The 17,648-nt window shown below is 38.3% G+C and overlaps 1 pseudogene; it reads left to right on the plus strand.

The window, feature by feature from the left end:
- Positions 1–6,316: 6,316 nt before the first annotated feature.
- Positions 6,317–7,199, plus strand: LOC116753326 (annotated as a pseudogene).
- The last annotated feature ends 10,449 nt before the right edge of the window (positions 7,200–17,648 follow it).

Below are 17,648 nucleotides of genomic sequence, written 5' to 3' on the forward strand. Positions count from 1 at the left end.
CTTATTCCCAGCTGGGCTCAGGAAAGTGCTTACATGAGGACACAGCAAATAAGCACTGACTGCTGATACAATTAAAGGGTACAGAAACTGGTTTTTTATTTCATTAAAAAGCATACTGTAAAATTCTGAGTGTGTACACAGTGCTATTCAGAAGATAATTCTCTTTATCAGTATAAAAACTACCACCATCATCTTGAAATTACAAACCATTTTAAAATTTCATTCCAAAAATATCTGAGTGTCTACTATGGGTATAAGATTGTATTAAGTGTAGTGGTAGATATAAGGATGAATAATGTAAACTTCTGGAAGGTTAGATGGAAGGTTTTCTGTTTCTACTCTTTAACACTGGATTCAGCTTGATTGCCACAAACTACAGTTTGCCTATTGTTCTCTATTTATGTTTTAAATGTGTCTATAAATAGCCTTGGGTATGTCTCAGCAACTACCTCAAAAACATTTGGTGATGTTAACTTACTGATGTGAGTTCCTTAGAAGACTTGAGATAGCTAAAAAAATTTTAAGCTCTCATGTGAATTCAAGAAGAATGCTCAACCCTTATTCCTGTGCGTAAATTAATTACATTCTTTCTGATCCATTCTATATTGCCAATGTTGTTAAGGGAATTGTATAGTAAATGGCAGTGCAGAAGAATTTGTTATAGACCAAAAGAAGTTTTAAGAATATAATAGAATTGTGGAATCTGGGGGAAAGCAGATGATACATACAATACATACAGTTTTCCAGGTTAAAATTTACTTTGAATTCTGGAAAGAACACAAAACGCTTTCCTTCTCCCACCCTCCTGAACCCACCAATAAACCCTGAACCTGAAAGAAACAGTAATAGTGATCAAGATTAAAAACACCTTATTAGACTAAAGTGCTGACGCTAATGATATAAACTTTTCTTATTTGGAGAGAAGACATTTAAATCATTTTAATTCAGGTAGCTTGTTCCCCTGGGATTTATCCTTGTTTTGGACTCATCTTGATTCTCTTTGAAATCCGTTAAATGGGCCTGGTCTACTTTGTGCTCAGAAGAGGCTCCATCTTCAAAAGGTGTTTAGACCAACTACCAAGGCCCTAGGGAAGAAACATTCCCATGTTTCCTTAAACAGATTTTCCTTGGAATTTCCACCTTGATTGTTCTCACCATCAGAGTGATAAAACCAAGAAGACTGAGCTTAGGATATAGGCATTGGAGAAAATACACAGGTCCTCTTAGGACTCCAGTCCTTTATTTTTCTTAAAACCTTTAATTTTTTAGTTGAGGCCAACCACATTATGATAATCTGCTTTACTCAAAGTCTATTGATTTAAATGTTAAACTCATCTAAAAAATACCTTCATAGCACATCTAGGTACCCTGGCTTCACTAGGTTGACACATAAAATTAACCATCATACATGTCCATATAATTAGCCTCATTAGAGTTTTAAACTGTATACTTAACCTTTTCTAAACTGAAGATATGTAGAGAAGTCCCTTATTTTTACATAAGCCGATAAAAATTGGATAGCCTTATTTGGTGTCTCATCAAAAAAAAAACAATGCATTCAGTAACAATGAAAGAAAATCACTGAAAAAATATTTATTAATATGTCTGGAAAAGACAGCAACGGGAAACTATATTCAAAACACGCAGCAATGGCTTTAAACACAGTTTCCCAATTCTTTTTTTATTCATTCTCTAACCTAGTGTCATAGCTACTACCCACAGTTTCTGGTCTCTAGCTTCTAGGCTCATGTATTTAAAATCCTCAAAAAATCTTAAAACTCAACTTTCCCTGCTTCTTTTTTTTCCTTTCTCTCTTTCTTTCCATTCTTTCACTTTTCCAGAAGTAGTCTGTTATGGCCTACATGTTTATGTCCCTCAAAATCCATATGTTATAATCTCAACCTCCAATGTGATGGTATTAGGAGGTAGGGCCTATAGGAGTGATTAGATCACAAGGGAAATGAATGGAATTTGTAGTCTTGTAAGGGGCTAAAGAGACCAGAGTTCTCCTCTTTCACCATGTGAGGACACAGCCAGAAGACACTCGTCTGTGAACCAAGAAGCAGGCTCTCACAGACACCAAATCTGTTGGTGCCTTGATCTTGGACTTTGATCTTGGACTTCCCAGCCTCCAGAATTGTGAGAAATAAATTTCTATTGTTTATAAGCCACCCACCTATGGTATTTTGTTACAGCAGCCTGAACTGACTACAACATAGTCTTTGTTCCCCCAATTATCTATCTTTATAACTCATCTTTTTGCCTTTAGCAATGCTCTGCTTCATCCATTACTCTGGTCAGCATGTGAAAGGTCTGAGAACCTGGCTGACATATACAAGAGAAGACAAAAAGAAGAGGAGAGAGGTTTTAACACTCAAATATTAACTATTTTTAAAATCTTCATTATATCTGGATTTTTTAAATTCCAATATTATTGTTATATCCAGGGGTGGGCAGATTTTTCCTTAGGTACATACCAGTCAAATTTTATCAAAACCCACCCAACGGACCACCAGACCTCATCTTCATCTATCATCCACTTCTCACAATTTATGAACAGCAGAAATAGAGAACCTCTTACAATCCCTGAACACATTATATATTTCCTGATTTCTATACTTTTACATGCTATGTGTTTGGTTTTAATAAGCTCTCCTTTCTCATCTGCCTTGGTAACTATCCATGCATAATTTAACACCCAGATCAAATATTACTCTCTGAAACCTTCACAAGCCCTTAGTCCTCTTAGGCCAAGTTTCTTTCTCCTCTCTGGTTTCATTATACTGTGAACACACCACAAACAGTGCTTTTCATATTATATTGAACTATTGCTTTATAAGTCTGTCTCATCAGATGGAATTACTTAAAAGCTAGACCCCTATTTTCTATACCTCTGCATCCACAATTTTATTAACCCAGACTTGTGACTACAAGAGATAGAAACCTAGTTCTTTGTGCGTGTGTTTTTATTGGAGTATAGTTGCTTTACAATGTTGTATTAGTTTCTACCGCACAGCAAAGTGAATCAGCTATATATATATATATATATATATATATATATATATATATATATCTCCCTCTTTTTTGGATTTTCTTCCCATTTATGTCACCACAGAGCACTGAGTAGAGTTCCCTGTGCTATACAGTAGGTTCTCATTAGTTATCTATTTTATACTTAGTATCAGTAGTGTATATACATCAATCCCAATCGCCCAGTTCATCCCACCCCACCCGCACTTTCCCCCTTGGTATCTATACATTTGTCCTCTATGTCTGTGTCTCTATTTCTGCTTTGTATGTAAGATCATCTATACCAATTTTTTCAGATTCCACATATATGCGTTTATACAGAACTACCATGTGACCCAGCAATCCTACTACTGGGCACATACCCAGAGAACACCGTAATTCAAAAAGACACATACACCCCAGTGTTCATTGCAGCACTATTTACAATAGCCAGGACATGGAATTAACCTAGGAACCTAGTTCTAACGAAGAAACTAATGGCCCACTGTGGTTCACTAACTCACACGTCCTGGACTGTGGCATCTCAGATGACCAACCTCAAAGGAAAGCAAATCTTTCTTCCCAAACATCCACAGATTAATTTCCCTATGAGTCATAGGCTCATCAACAAATTTGCCACGAAGCCAAGTACTATGATTAGTTCAACCTAAGTCAAATACCTATCACCATGGGCTCTGAGGACGTTGGCTTCATGATCATTACCTCACCAGGACCAAAAAGTGAGAGGGGGCAGCTATGCAGAGAAGGTATGCTGATACTAAGAGAAAGAGGGGATCTGGCTATGTGACAGGCCGCGGAAAACCAGAGCAGCTACAGCTTGCTTCTCTGGAATTTAGCACAGTGCTCAGCACTGATAAGTGCTAAATAAATACTGAGTTAATAAATAAACACTAGTTGTTCTCCTATGTCCTACTAATGCTCTCAGGATCTAAAAAGAGATTTACCAACACATTGCATTTCCAGAGACAATTACCCACAGTAATTAACCTCAGATTTCACATTAAATTCTGATACTTCATGAACCACCTGTTCCTCAGATATTTCCAACTTACGACTGAAAATCTACTAGTAACGCCACTTAAATGTATTCATTATTTAGAAATTCTATAATCACTAAGCCTTCTCAAGATTTAAATATACCACATTAACATATATATTTATGCACACACATATACACACACATTTATATGTATACACACACTTATATGCAGGTATAAAAAGAGGTCTTTCTCATATCAGAGAAATAAGTCTTAATGTAGAGTCACCATGCTATAAACTTGATGAAATTTGTTTTTCAATCTGCCCAACAACGATCTACTAAAAATGTTCTTTTATTTTATTCCATACATATAACAAACAAGTGTTTTATCAGGAAAAACTCAAGTTTAAAGAATAGGTTCCTGGGCTTCCCTGGTGGCGCAGTGGTTAAGAATCCTGCCAATGCAGGGGACACGGGTTTGAGCCCTGGTCCCGGAAGATCCCACATGCTGCAGAGCAACTAAGCCTGTGCGCCACAACAATTGAGGCCCCGAACCATAACTACTGAGCCCACATCCCAGAACTACTGAAGCCCATGCACCTAGAGCCCGTGCTCCACAGCAAGAGAAGCCACCACAACGAGAAGCGTGCACACCGCAATGAAGAGTAGCCCCCACTCACTGCAACTAGAGAAAGCCTGAGTGGAGCAACAAAGACCCAATGCAGCCAAAAATAAATAAATAAATAAATTTATTTTAAAAAAGAAAAGAATAGGTTCCTTCAGTTTGAGATAGTTTAGGCTATGGCTTTGTCTTAAAAAGAAAGAAGTGAGATGAAAACAAAAGAACAATTGAATAATAGATAACAAAGTAAAGTTAAACTTTCATGGCCCTTTTTTCAGATGTTATGTTTAGAGCAGTATTTTATTTTATTGAAGGACACTGTCCTTAGCAGTCAAGTTTCAGGGCAATCAATAACATCCTTAAAGGTGCAATCTTTACGTTTTTAAAAGCTCTAATTAAAATAAGTCATTTTCTTTAAGTTTGTTTCTATCAAAGAAAGCATTAACTTTAAAATATACTCTCATTTTTAATAAAAACACAGGATTGACACATAATCAGTGCAAATACAAGCATAATCCCTCACAGTAACACTTCACCGTCTCTCATTATCCTTTCATTATCTCTTACCCTTGTAGTTATTCTCAGCAGCATCAGAAACCCAGAAGTTATGCAGAACTGATACTTTGTCCAAACTTGTCAAAAATAAGCAAGAGACACAGTTATACACAAATAAAACCATTACTGAATCTGCAGGAGCCAAATGGACTATACAAGGTGTTAATTAATTTTACATTTCTAATATTTCAGTCATATTTCCTTGGAAGTGGACACCTACATGAAGAAAAGAAATATAGCCTGCATGTAGCTACGAGGTACAAAAAATTCTGAATGCACAAATGCAAAACTTTTCTTGGATAACATTTATATTTTCCATTAGCATCTGGCTCCTTTTCCAGTAAAGTTCAGTATTTGTGACAGCCTTTCTTTCAGAAATGTGAAGGCTTCCTTGCCGCAAGCATTTCAAATGTTCAGAAATACCAACTGTGATTCAAATGATTTATAAGGTCATCACCCAAGAAAAGCCATGTATACTGAATTTCCAAGTAGTCAAATGGAAGGAAAATGTAAGGAGGTGCGTGTGTGTGTGCGTGCACGCACGTGCATGCATACATACACTTGGGGAAGAAGCTTCTAGAATGGATAGTGAGACAAAGCAGTTAAAAAAAAAAAAAAAGAAGTGAAACATATAATGTAAAACAGAGCTCTCCGGACTTCCATGGCAGTCCAGTGGTTAGGATTTCGCCTTCTAGTGAGGGGGGTGCAGGTTCAGTCCCTGGTTGGGGAGCTGGGATCCCACATGCCTCGCAGCCAAAATACCAATACAGAAGCAATACTGTAACACATTCAATAAAGACTTTAAAAATGGTCCACATCAAAAAAATAAAATCTTAAAAAAAATAATAAAACAGGTGGGCGTGGGGCTGCCAGGAGGGGCGGGTCGAAGTATGGCTGAGCCTTATTTATAAGTCTAGAGCCTCCACAAATTTTTTTGTCATTTTCCTACATTGGGCTGGTAGGCTTCTGTTATCACACAGGTGACTTCCCTTCATCCCATGTTTTTAATACTTTTACACCTGGACATCTTCACCTTTCTCTAAGCTCTTCTACCTAGATTCTTAAAGCCTGGACTTTTCCTACCATCTATCTAGCTCTTTGGTTTTCTCCCTCTCCTTCAATTCAACAACATGAGTGTGGACCCAGCTTGTCCCCAAAGCCTGCGTGGCCCCAAAGCATCCAATTCTAGGGAATCTTCACCAATGCCTGAGATTTATGGGCCTGAAGAAAATTATGTGTCCTTGCAAATGTCATCTGCTGAGACCCACGACATGGAGACTGGACAGTCCTGATTCTTCCACAAGCCCCAGAGTAAAACTACTGGCCACAGCTGCAGACAAGAGCACAGAGAAGAAGGAAGAGAAGGTCCTGGTCAAGAAGCAGAAGACCAGAACCGTGTTGTCTCAGACGCAGCTGTGTGTGCTCAATGACAGATTTCAGAGGCAGAAATACCTCAGCCTCCAGCAAATGCAAGAACTTTCCAACATCCTGAACCTTAGCTACAAACAGGTTAAGACCTGGTTCCAGAACCAGAGAACGAAATGTAAGAGGTGGCGGAAAAACAACTGGCCCAGGAATAGCAACATTGTGACTCAGGGCCCAGCAACTACAGAATACCCGGGCTTCTATTCCTACCACCAAGGATGCTTGGTGAACTCTTCCGGAAACCTGCCCATGTGGGGTAACCAGACCTGGAATAACCCAACTTGGAGCAACCAGAGCTGGAACAGTCAGTCCTGGAATAACCAGAGCTGGAACAGTCAGACCTGGTGCCCCCAAGCCTGGAATAACCAGACTTGGAACAATCAATTCAACAACTATGTTGAGGAATTCCTGCAGCCCCAGATCCAGTACCAGCAAAATTCTCCCGTCAGTGATTTGGAGGCCACCTTGGAAACTACCGGGGAAAGCTATAACATAATACAGCAAACTGCTAAGTATTTCAATTCCCAACAGCAAATCATGGATTTATTCCCAAATTACTCTCTGAACATGCAGCCTGAAGATTTGTAACGATGGCTGTATTATTCAATCTCAATTTGAGCCATGACTGTATTACTTCCCTAGAATTTTTCTTTTACAATTACGTCTCTCTCTGCCTTGATAAGCTGCTTTTCATTGTGCCTTTTGTGTCAGTTTGGGGGTGTATGATTGGTGTCTAATCAAAGAGGTTTCAGAAGCATTGACTTCTACGGACAACATGATAAAAGATGACTGGCGGCTATAGATAACTAGGTTATAATACTATTTTTTGGACATCTTTAGGATCTAGAACCTAACCTCAAGAACAGGGAGCAAAAGTACAAAGATGTGTGATGAAGGATTATTCATATTTTCTGGGATGGGGAGGTTTTACTTGTTAAGAACCTCTGTTTTTAAGGTGAAGGATTAAGCTACAATGTGCTTCACTGATTTCCTCTGCCCCTTTTTGCTATTTTACTTACAGCCCCTAATTTTTTCCACCACTCTAGTATTTGTAGAAAGATGTTTTGATTTGTCCACATCATAATACTACCAGTTGGCTGGTTCGTTTATAAGTACCAATAAATTAAAAAATTATCCATTTAGATAAATAAATAAAAATAAAACAGAGCTCTCAGTTCCTTGATATTTCCTTAGCCTTCCATAGCATCCAGCACACCAGCTTACACATAGTAGGTGCCCAACAAAAATTGATTTGAATTGATTTGACAGAGAATAAGTAAATTTGGGTCAGTATGTAGAGTAAAATACCTATAACTAAAGTCTCCCTTCAAAAAAAGCCAACTTGATCTAGTTTATTCTTAATTATACTACCAAGAAATATTTGTTTAGTGCTTACTATTGCCCAGAGAATGGGATAGATCCTTTATATGGTTGGTCTGATTCAAACCCTAAAGCCATCCTGGGTGAGAGCTGCTATTACTGTAATAATTCGCATATGAGGGAAGGGAAGAACCAGGTTCTGAAGAACTCTCACTTGCTACGCCTTCCTCCTAGAATACTCTTTTACACGGGTTCTTACATGGCTGTCTCCTTCTCCTCTGCCCAATCTCAGCTTAAATGTCACCCCCTCACAAGGGCCTTCTCTGAGCCCCACAGAGTTATACTCCAACCCATTTTCCTCACAGCATTTTCCTCACATGCTATCATTGGGTTTATTTATTTATTCATAATCTGCCTTCTCCATTAGCATAACCATTCCATGATGTTGGCGGATGACAAGAAGAAATCATATATATATAAATCATATGTTTAACATATTTCATGTATATTTAATATATATTTAAGTGAATTAATAAATATTTCAAATATCACAGAGCTAATAAGAGTGGAGAAGCAATTCTAACACATAATTACTTGACTCCACACCTAAGGTGCCGGATTCCCAGCAACGGCATTTATTAATTTATTTTTAAAGTATTCATTCTGTCCTTTTTTATTGAGTGACTACCACATTGCAATCACTTTTCAGAGCAGTGAGGAAACAATATGAATGAGGTGAGAAAAGAACCTGAACCACTTACTGCATAGTGGATATAAAAGACAAACAGGCAGGGGACTTCCCTGGTGGCACAGTGGTTGGGAGTCCGCCTGACGATGCAGGGGACACAGGTTCGAGCCCTGGCCCGGGAGGATCCCACATATTGTGGAGCAACTAAGCCTGCGCGCCGCAGTGAAGAGTAGCCCCCGCTCGCTGCAACTAGAGAAAGCCCGCGCACAGCGCCGAAGACCCAATGCAGCCAAAGATAAATAAATAAAATAAATAAATTAAAAAAAAAAAAAAAAAAAGGACAAACAGGCAGTTACTAAGTGGTAAGAGCCATAACCAAGAGTAAGTGAAAGACAGGTGACTGATTATGGAGACAGGGAGTGGTTAAGAGAGATTTCCCAGAGGAAATGATGTCTAAAGACAAGTGAAAGGAAAGTAGAAGTCAACCACTTCAGGGAACACCTAGTAGCAGCGTGGAGGAGAGAATGGAAGAATTTTGCAAGCAGAAAGAATAACGTGGGCTGAGTCTTAGAGGTTGCCAAGGAAAGCAATAGCAGGAAATAAGGCAGGTAGACAAGGGCCAGGTCATGAAGGTAGTTGTAAATGAATAAGGTAATTAGGAATTTAGGCTAAGAAAAATGGGACACTTTAAAGATGGTGGTATAACTATATTATAATGGCTTTAGGGGGTAGAGAGATTTAGATGGAGCCTGGATGCACTGAGACCTATTGCAGTAGTCTTGTTTAGAAATAGTAGTCAACTATAAATGGGTAATAGCAGGAGGAACAGAAAAAATAAGCACATTTGAGAAAGACTGTGGAGATATTTAGAAGGGCGAATCAATAGGACTTGATTGATTTTATGGAAGAAATGAGGAGGAAAGGAAAAAGTGAAGATAACTTCCAGGTTTATGACTTGAGCAACCAGCTGCCAATACTGAGACAGGAAAAATAGAAGGATAAAACACTAAATTCCCCTAGAGCAATAGAATAGGCAATGGGGCAATGGTGGTGCAGAAAGCAATGAGGGCATGTGGAGCCGGAGACCTCTCTTAGACCTCCACATTGAGGGATACAGGCCTAGAGTTCAAGAATACGTTCTGGAGCTATAGATTTTTGTCTTCATCAGTATCTAGATGCTTATTGAAGACACATGAGGGATGAGGTGGTCCAAGGATGGCATGTAGAATGAGATGGTCTGAGAAACAAGATTCAAGGGAAATGTGGAGAAATGGGCACTTTAAAAAGGACTAAGAAGAACCATTCAGAGGATGGGGAGGAAACTAGGAGATGTCACAGATGACAAGAAGATTCTAGAATGAGAGGAGCCCAACATGCCCAAAGGGGGTGTAAAGGAGCATGTGGTTAGAATGTGGACCCAACACTGATAAAAATGAGGCAGAGGTAAGCACCAGTGATGTCCTAGGATTGAAAAGCCAGTGAGATGGAGCCAGAGTGGTGACAGGACATAGAATGGAGATGGTAACTGTGAGTCTAGCGCTTAAGATGCTTCTGGGTGTTCAGGGATGACAATGATGCAGAGACCAGAGAGTATGACCAGAGGCGTGAGACTCACAGGGCAGTAGTTTTTCACCCGAGTGAGGAGTAACGGTGTGCACAGCAATGTGCAGGAAAGGTTAGTAAACCTGCCACCCAATCTACAAACACTCAGTCGGCCTCAGAAAACTGTTTCTGACCCATGAAACTACACAACGCCCTGTTTCATCACAAGACATGGTTTATTCAACTTCAGAACTTATGTAATGTCCTGAAAATTTTGTATGTTTTTTATATCAGGAAAATATATATATATGCTTACTACTTAAAATATTTTATTTTAAAAATCTCTGGGACTTCCCAGGTGGCGCAGTGGTTAGGAATCCGCCTGCCAACGCAGGGGACATGGGTTCAAGCCCTCATCCAGGAAGATCCCACATGCCGTGGAGCAACGAAGCCCGTGCACCACAACTACTGAGCCTGCGCTCTAGAGCCCGTGAGCCACAACTACTGAGCCCACGTGCCGCAACTACTGAAGCCCGCGTGACTAGAGCCCGTGCTCCGCAACAAGAGAACCCACCTCAATGAGAAGCCTGCTCACCCCAAAGAAGAGTAGCCCCTGCTCACTGCAACTAGAGAAAGCCCGCGCAGCAACCAAGACCTAATGCAGCCAAAAATAAGGAATGAAAGAAAAAGAAAAAGCGTTAAAAAAAAAAATCTCCCACACATCTGAATGCTCCAAATAAGAACAGTTATGATTGGATGTCTTCACAGTTAATCATCTAGATTTTGAAAGAGAATATCACACTAGTTTTAATTTATGGAATTACTGAAAACCTGAATAGTAAACAAATTTATATTTTAATTGATTTCCACCTCTTAGAGTTCTGAATGTGTCTCACTGCTTTCCACCCAATTCATTAATTAGATCCTGACAAATAAAAGGGCATTTTCCCTGGTCTCAGCAGGTTTCCTTAAAAATATTCTGATACTCAATAGCTTGTTTCTTTTTGTTGCTGAGTAGTATTCCATGGTATGAATATACCACCGTTTCATTAACCATTCATCCATTGAAGAACAACTGGGTTGTTTCCAATTTGGGGCTGTTACAAATGAAGCTGCTATAAACATTCATGGAAAAAAAATATTCTGATACTGAAGATGGGATTCATAACAGCATTTTAGTCCACTGAGTGAGAATGCATCTTACAAATGATAAAGGTCTCAACTTCCTAACCTTTCACACAGATTTATTTATCTTTTCAGGGGCTAACACCCATTCATCTTTCAATCAAAACCTTTAAAAGAGAATTTTGTTTTAACCTTAGATGATCTGTGTTATTAATCAACTGTCTTAAATTATCTGTTTAGGAGTTGACTGTTCCACACTACACTTTTTAACCATGATCTTCATAAACACAATTTTAACTAAATTTGCTTTTACGTTTGTATAAGGTAAAAAATTGCAAGGTCACAAATTTTTCTTCAGAATCTCAGACAAAAACAGTAAAATTAACTCACATACATTAAAACAAAGTTCATAGTTACAACTTACAACATATGAATGAGTTACTTTGCCCACCACACTCCCATGGCAAGAGGACATATGCCTTTGGATTAGGAAGTTCCAGAAACAGAAAGAAAGAAGCTCTCTCTAATACCTCCCACATCAATTTTCTCCACAGTTCCCAAGTCAAGAAACGCCACAGCTCAACACAAGAGAGTTTATTTGAATAAAGAATTTGCCCACACATTTCTAAAATCCTCATTGTCAGATAATCATAGGCACATGTGAAAACCAATGGTGACTCCATACTCCTGTCTGAACCTAAATTAGGATCTTTTAAAACAAGCACCAATAGTAGACATTCTAGGATTCCAAAGGCCTAGAGATGAGTCACACAGTTATTCTGCCATCTTTTATGGTTGCCTACCTCTAATTCTACCCCAACCCCCAACCCTTGTTTGGCCCTTGCTAATAGATAACTGTGTAATTCAGCCATGTGCCTAGTCCCAGGGGAGACAATGACTGCCCCCTGATCTCTAGCTTCTCTAGCATTTAGAGGTGCCCCCAAGATGCAGCTAGAGACAGTGAGGCATAAATAAACGTTTCCTTGAGGAATTCGGTAAATTTTTGCTTTCCTGGTGAAAGAGGATAGATTGGCTGCACTTCTTCTTTCTTCTGTCAAGATGAACACACTACCTGGCACACAAGCAGCCATCTTGTTGTCAAGAGGCAACAAGTATAGAAAGAAGGATCAAAGAAGGAGGGACAATTCTTGCACCGTCAGATGGCAGAGCAGAAGAGGAGAAAGCATCCAGGTCTCTGATGATAACCTGAGCAACTGAACCCATATCATATAAACCCCATCTCTGGATGTTTTATGAAAAGAATAAATGTCTACTGATATAGGTCTTTCAGGTGAATTTTCTATTATTTGAAGCTAAATGCCTTCAGAAGTGATGCAACTTTTATTATCTTCTCACGTTTGTCACCTTGATTTTAGCACTCTACACTTTTAGATTTTTTTTTTCTATTTTTTATTTTCAACTGTCTGAGCAAATTCACACCTTTCCTCACTCAACACCCTACAGAGGGCAGCACTGAGGATGGGTTCCTCCAACTTTAAGGGCTGTTCTAGCCCTTTCCTTCCTCAGGGCATAAGTTACTGAGTGCAGTAAGGAGAGTCACAGCTACCTACTTCATCTGAAGTGAGTTCTTTGGTCAGGCCCCACATTAAACATCCAGCTAGAACAATCTGGGAATAGATAATTCTTGTAGCAACTTTGAAAACATACGTTTCCTTCTTTGCAATAATGTAAAATGTATCTTTCATGGAAGGGTACACACAAATATTTGTATAGCTTATTAAAAAGAATAATTAATGGAACCATTATAAATTTTTTTTTCCAAGAGAGAAGAAAAATCATTACCTATAAGTTCAGAGTTAGAAGGAGCCTCCATTCTCTGAAGGGGAATTTGATCAAAGAAGTAAGAGCGGTCTCTCCCGTGATGGGGCCAAAAAGAAGAGCCATATTGTTGGGGCAATTGGCTTCATCAAGGCAAGAGGTAAAAAGCAACGTTCAGATGTTCCAGAGACTTTGCAGACAGTTCAGAACAAAAGGGAGCAGCGCAGGGGAACAGTGTGACAGGAGAGAGCATCACAGAGCAGGACACCTTCAGCTTAGATTAGGGTGTGATGTCGTTGATTCACAGCTTCCAAGAAGCCATTTGAGGTCTCAGGGCTTTGACAGCCTGTAAGTGTTGTGCTCAGGGGCATGAATGGAGGCCCTCCCTCTCTGTAGGAGTCATGAAAGCCCTGTGGGAAATCTTAAAGTGGAATATGATTATCTCTCTTGTATCCCCCAGTGCCTAGTAAACACACAATCATTGTGGTAAACCGAAATGAACTTTCTTTAGAGACAATGCCCTTCAAGTTTATATTGTTTCTACTGTACACTTATGTCACTTTCCCCGGGTGAAACAGCTTTGTAAGTGTTATGACCTAGTTTTGTTTTCTCCCCACCAGACAGGTGCCTATGTAGCATGTCTGCTACTGAGAATGGGAAGTGGTGCCATCCAGATAAGTGTCAAATATCTTCATTATTTTATTCAGTTTATTCATTCATTCATTTTAGCATTTACTAGGCTTTTAACTACATAAAAACAAAGAAGAAAACAAAAGTGAACACTAGCCCACCATCTAGATAGCGATGGAGGGAAATTCAAAGGTATCAAATGAAATTAGAAAGTTTCCTCCCTCTCCTCTCTTGCTAACGTTAATCATTGTTAACAGCTTACTATGTTTGTATCCACACCATACTCACCCTCCCCAAAAAACAACAATAATTTGCTGTACATCTAGCTAGGTTCTTGAGACTTACCTAGAGAATGCCAACTTGCTCATCAGCTTTCTAAAGTAAGTACATGCACCCTCAACCGCTAACTCCGAATACAAGCATTTCAAGACCTCATGGGACAATACAGCAATCCCAAATTATCCATGTCCATGAAACTTTGGTTGAACAAAGAGATATTTGTTTGGAGGAGGTAAAATGTATTACCATCTTTGTGCAATCTGAATTTCTATGCTTACGTCAAGCAAGACATGAGGTGATTATAGATTTGAGCTTTTTTATTGCCTTAACCATTCACTAAATCATTTCATCTAGTTGCTTTGTAATCTCACGAGGTCAACGTATATCTTAGCACTAAAGGAAATCGTTATCTTATCTATCCTTTTATTAAAATATTGTTTTGAATACTACCCACTAAATCACTCAGCATTCCTCATATAAAGAACTGAGAAATACTTTTTCTAACTTATTGCTGGAAGAAACATGACTTCCCCTAAGCAAGTGGCAGACATCCTCTTTTTTGATAACAAGAATTGTGCTACTGACTGTATCTTCCCAAATTTACTTCTAAGAAACCGAGAGCTAAATTTAAAGGTAATTTACAACAACCTTATAAATCCTTATTACTTGCATATGCATGTTCTTTTTTCCCTTGACTTGATTTTCTACTTTTATTTTGTTTTTTCTGGACTTGCGTTTATTATTTCTGCACTAACATTACTTTATTTATGTTCTTATTGCAAATGGCTTTAGTTCCTCCAAAAAACATATAAGTAAATAATAAAGCTAGAAAATTATATAGATCAGTAGACAAGGATAAATGAATGATAAAACAGTGTTTCCCCCACTGAAGTCTATTCTGAGTTTTCTATGTTCTTCTTTCCATCTGCCAATTCCCTACCCTCTCACTGCAGTGGAAGCCAACTAAAAATCCCCAAGCTAAGAAAATAAGATTTTTCCCTCATATAAGTAGCCCTGCTCAGAGTACTCCATTCTACGTTTACAAATAAAATTTCCACTCAAAGAGGACATGGCTCTTGATAAAGTCAAGGAGGAACTTTTGGCAATTTGGCCAAAGTTGTTAGATCATGCCAAAAGAGTTAGCAAAATGAAGTTTAAGGGTGAGTTGCTGGGGCCGATCCAGGCTCTGAATAAGCCATGGCACACAGCTCCTGCCAGAAGGACAGGGATCATGAAGGTGGTGGAAGATCCAGTGGATCAAGTCAGGACAGAGATCACCTGGCAGGGAAATGGGACACCCAGGCAGTGTGACTGAGTAACAGGAAATAAGGGAGAGAACTAGAATTAGGAGAATCTGCCCAGGAAAATATATAGGCAGTTACTGTACAATCATAGCCAAAATTAACTTAATTACAAAGCTTTGAGTTAGAAGCCAATTCCCAATGTTGTGAAGTAGCACAGCATAGTGAAAAGGCAAGCCTGGGTTTGTTTCCCTACTCTGCCCCTTACTAGATGTGAAACATTGAATCTGCCTCAACCTCTCTGATCGCATTATCTTATCTGTAAAAATGTAAATAACAATATTACATATTTACAGGTTATGTAAGGATTTTACCTATGTATAATTAATTCATTTCATAGCCAAGAATAATTTTTGTTGCTTCTTCTTACTCCTAGTAGTATTAATGGTCCTGGATTTGCAGTAAAAACATTCGAAGTGCCTGTTTTGAACTGGAGTAAGAGAGTTGAATCCACTGTCAGTCCTTTACTTTACTGGTCATTATACAATTGTCTTTGTTAGTAAATGTCTATTTGCTTAACTTAGCTATATTAAAACCTAATAAATAATTCCTGACAAAGAAGGCTCTACTTTGCATATCCTGGGAAAAATAGAAAAACTTGTGCTTGATATTGATGAGCAGAGGAATACCACCGCCCCCCCTAAACATTTCCTTCTGATACTATCCAAACTGACTCTTCACAAAATTTGTATAGATTTATCCCAACCTATTGGGTTGGGATTCTGTGAGGTTCAGGCTAAGGCAACAGGGCTACCAAGACCCAAGGAGTAAGCCAAACTGAAATGCAAGAGAAAGGGTTTAAAATGAATCCACAACCCAAGAAGTTTCTGAGCAAGTCTGAAAATCTAGAATAAGAGTCAGAGATCAAAGAAAAATCTAAACATTGGTGAAGTCTAAAAGAGTGTGTTCAGATGAAATCTGACACTAATGTTTGTTAAAATTTGCTTCTATGACTAGGTATATCTTCTGACTGTGTAGGTGCTGATTTATCTAAAATAGATCGGGTCAAATGAAAAGGTATGAAATAAATGTCGCAACAAATATGTTTTTATGAATTAAGACCCAATACAAGTAGTCTTTAATTACCATTGTCTATAAAAGCAGCCTGGACTTTTGGAGAAATGACTGATTGCAGACCCAGTGAAGGTAATGTACAACGTGAACATGGAACATATTGTTATACCTGAAATTAAGGAAACTATAAAAGACTTTTGGGGCAAATCAAAAGGACTCAGGAATAGGCTCCCATTGGCAGAAGATATGAAAATTTGATAATATCCATCAGAATATTAATTACAATGAATTGATATACATTAAATATATGTAAATTCACAAGTTCATAATGATTTTCTTAAATAGGAAGAAAAAGTCTCATACGTTACTTCCACATCATGCTAGGGAACAACTTCTTTATTTAGAAAGTGGCAATTAAAAGGAAAAATTGAGCGTTATCATAGGAAACTTTACTCTGGGTTTTCAAACAGTAGATGAGGGGAAGTTTTTCTTTACAAAAATGTCAGCTAATAAATGAAGAAGAAACAATAAAATATCATTGTGTTGCAACCACTATGAACTGACGGATCCAATTGTGACAACCAATAGCCACTAACATCACGAAAAGAGAGGTAACCAGTCATTGTGTTACACCCCAATGGAAAGACCCAATACCACCTATGAAGTAGTCTTCCCAGAAAAATCAAAACTGAAACTGTCCAAAACTGTAGATCTAATTAGTAACTTAGAGAAATACAAATGCCAAAGAAATGTTTAAATACACCACATGAATGCAACCCACAAAATCCAGACTGTGGGAAATCTATAGGACAAATGACTTGGTTTCTGCAACAAATAAACTGGTGGAAATAAAGTGATGAGAGAGAAACTACATATTAAAAATACATGAAGTACAGCAACCAATACAATTATGGACCTTATTTCAATTTGATTGAATGAACAAACTGTAAAAGAAATGAGATAAAGAAACTGGAACACTGACCATTATTCATGATTTTAAGAAAACTTTTAGTTGTGGTTATGGTATTGTATTGTCTTTTCCAATAGTCATTCAAAATGACATGACATCTAGACTTTGTTTCAAAACACTCCAAGGAGAAGGATGAAGTGGTTGGGAGTGCAGATAGAACAAGACTGGTCATGACTTCAAAATGGCTAAAACAGAGTGATGGCTACATGAGAGTTAATGACACTATACCACTTCTGCAAATGCTTGATATTTTCCACAAAGAAAAGTTAAAATCAAAAAGAAAGGCATAAACTCTTCTATTGGAGTAATCACAGATGAATAAAAATTAAATTCCTGAAAATAGTTATTTTGCTGTACTACGCTATATGTGTAATTATTTCTCACCAGAA

Source organism: Phocoena sinus, chromosome 4 (genome assembly GCF_008692025.1).
Source record: "Phocoena sinus isolate mPhoSin1 chromosome 4, mPhoSin1.pri, whole genome shotgun sequence".
NCBI lineage: Eukaryota > Metazoa > Chordata > Mammalia > Artiodactyla > Phocoenidae > Phocoena > Phocoena sinus.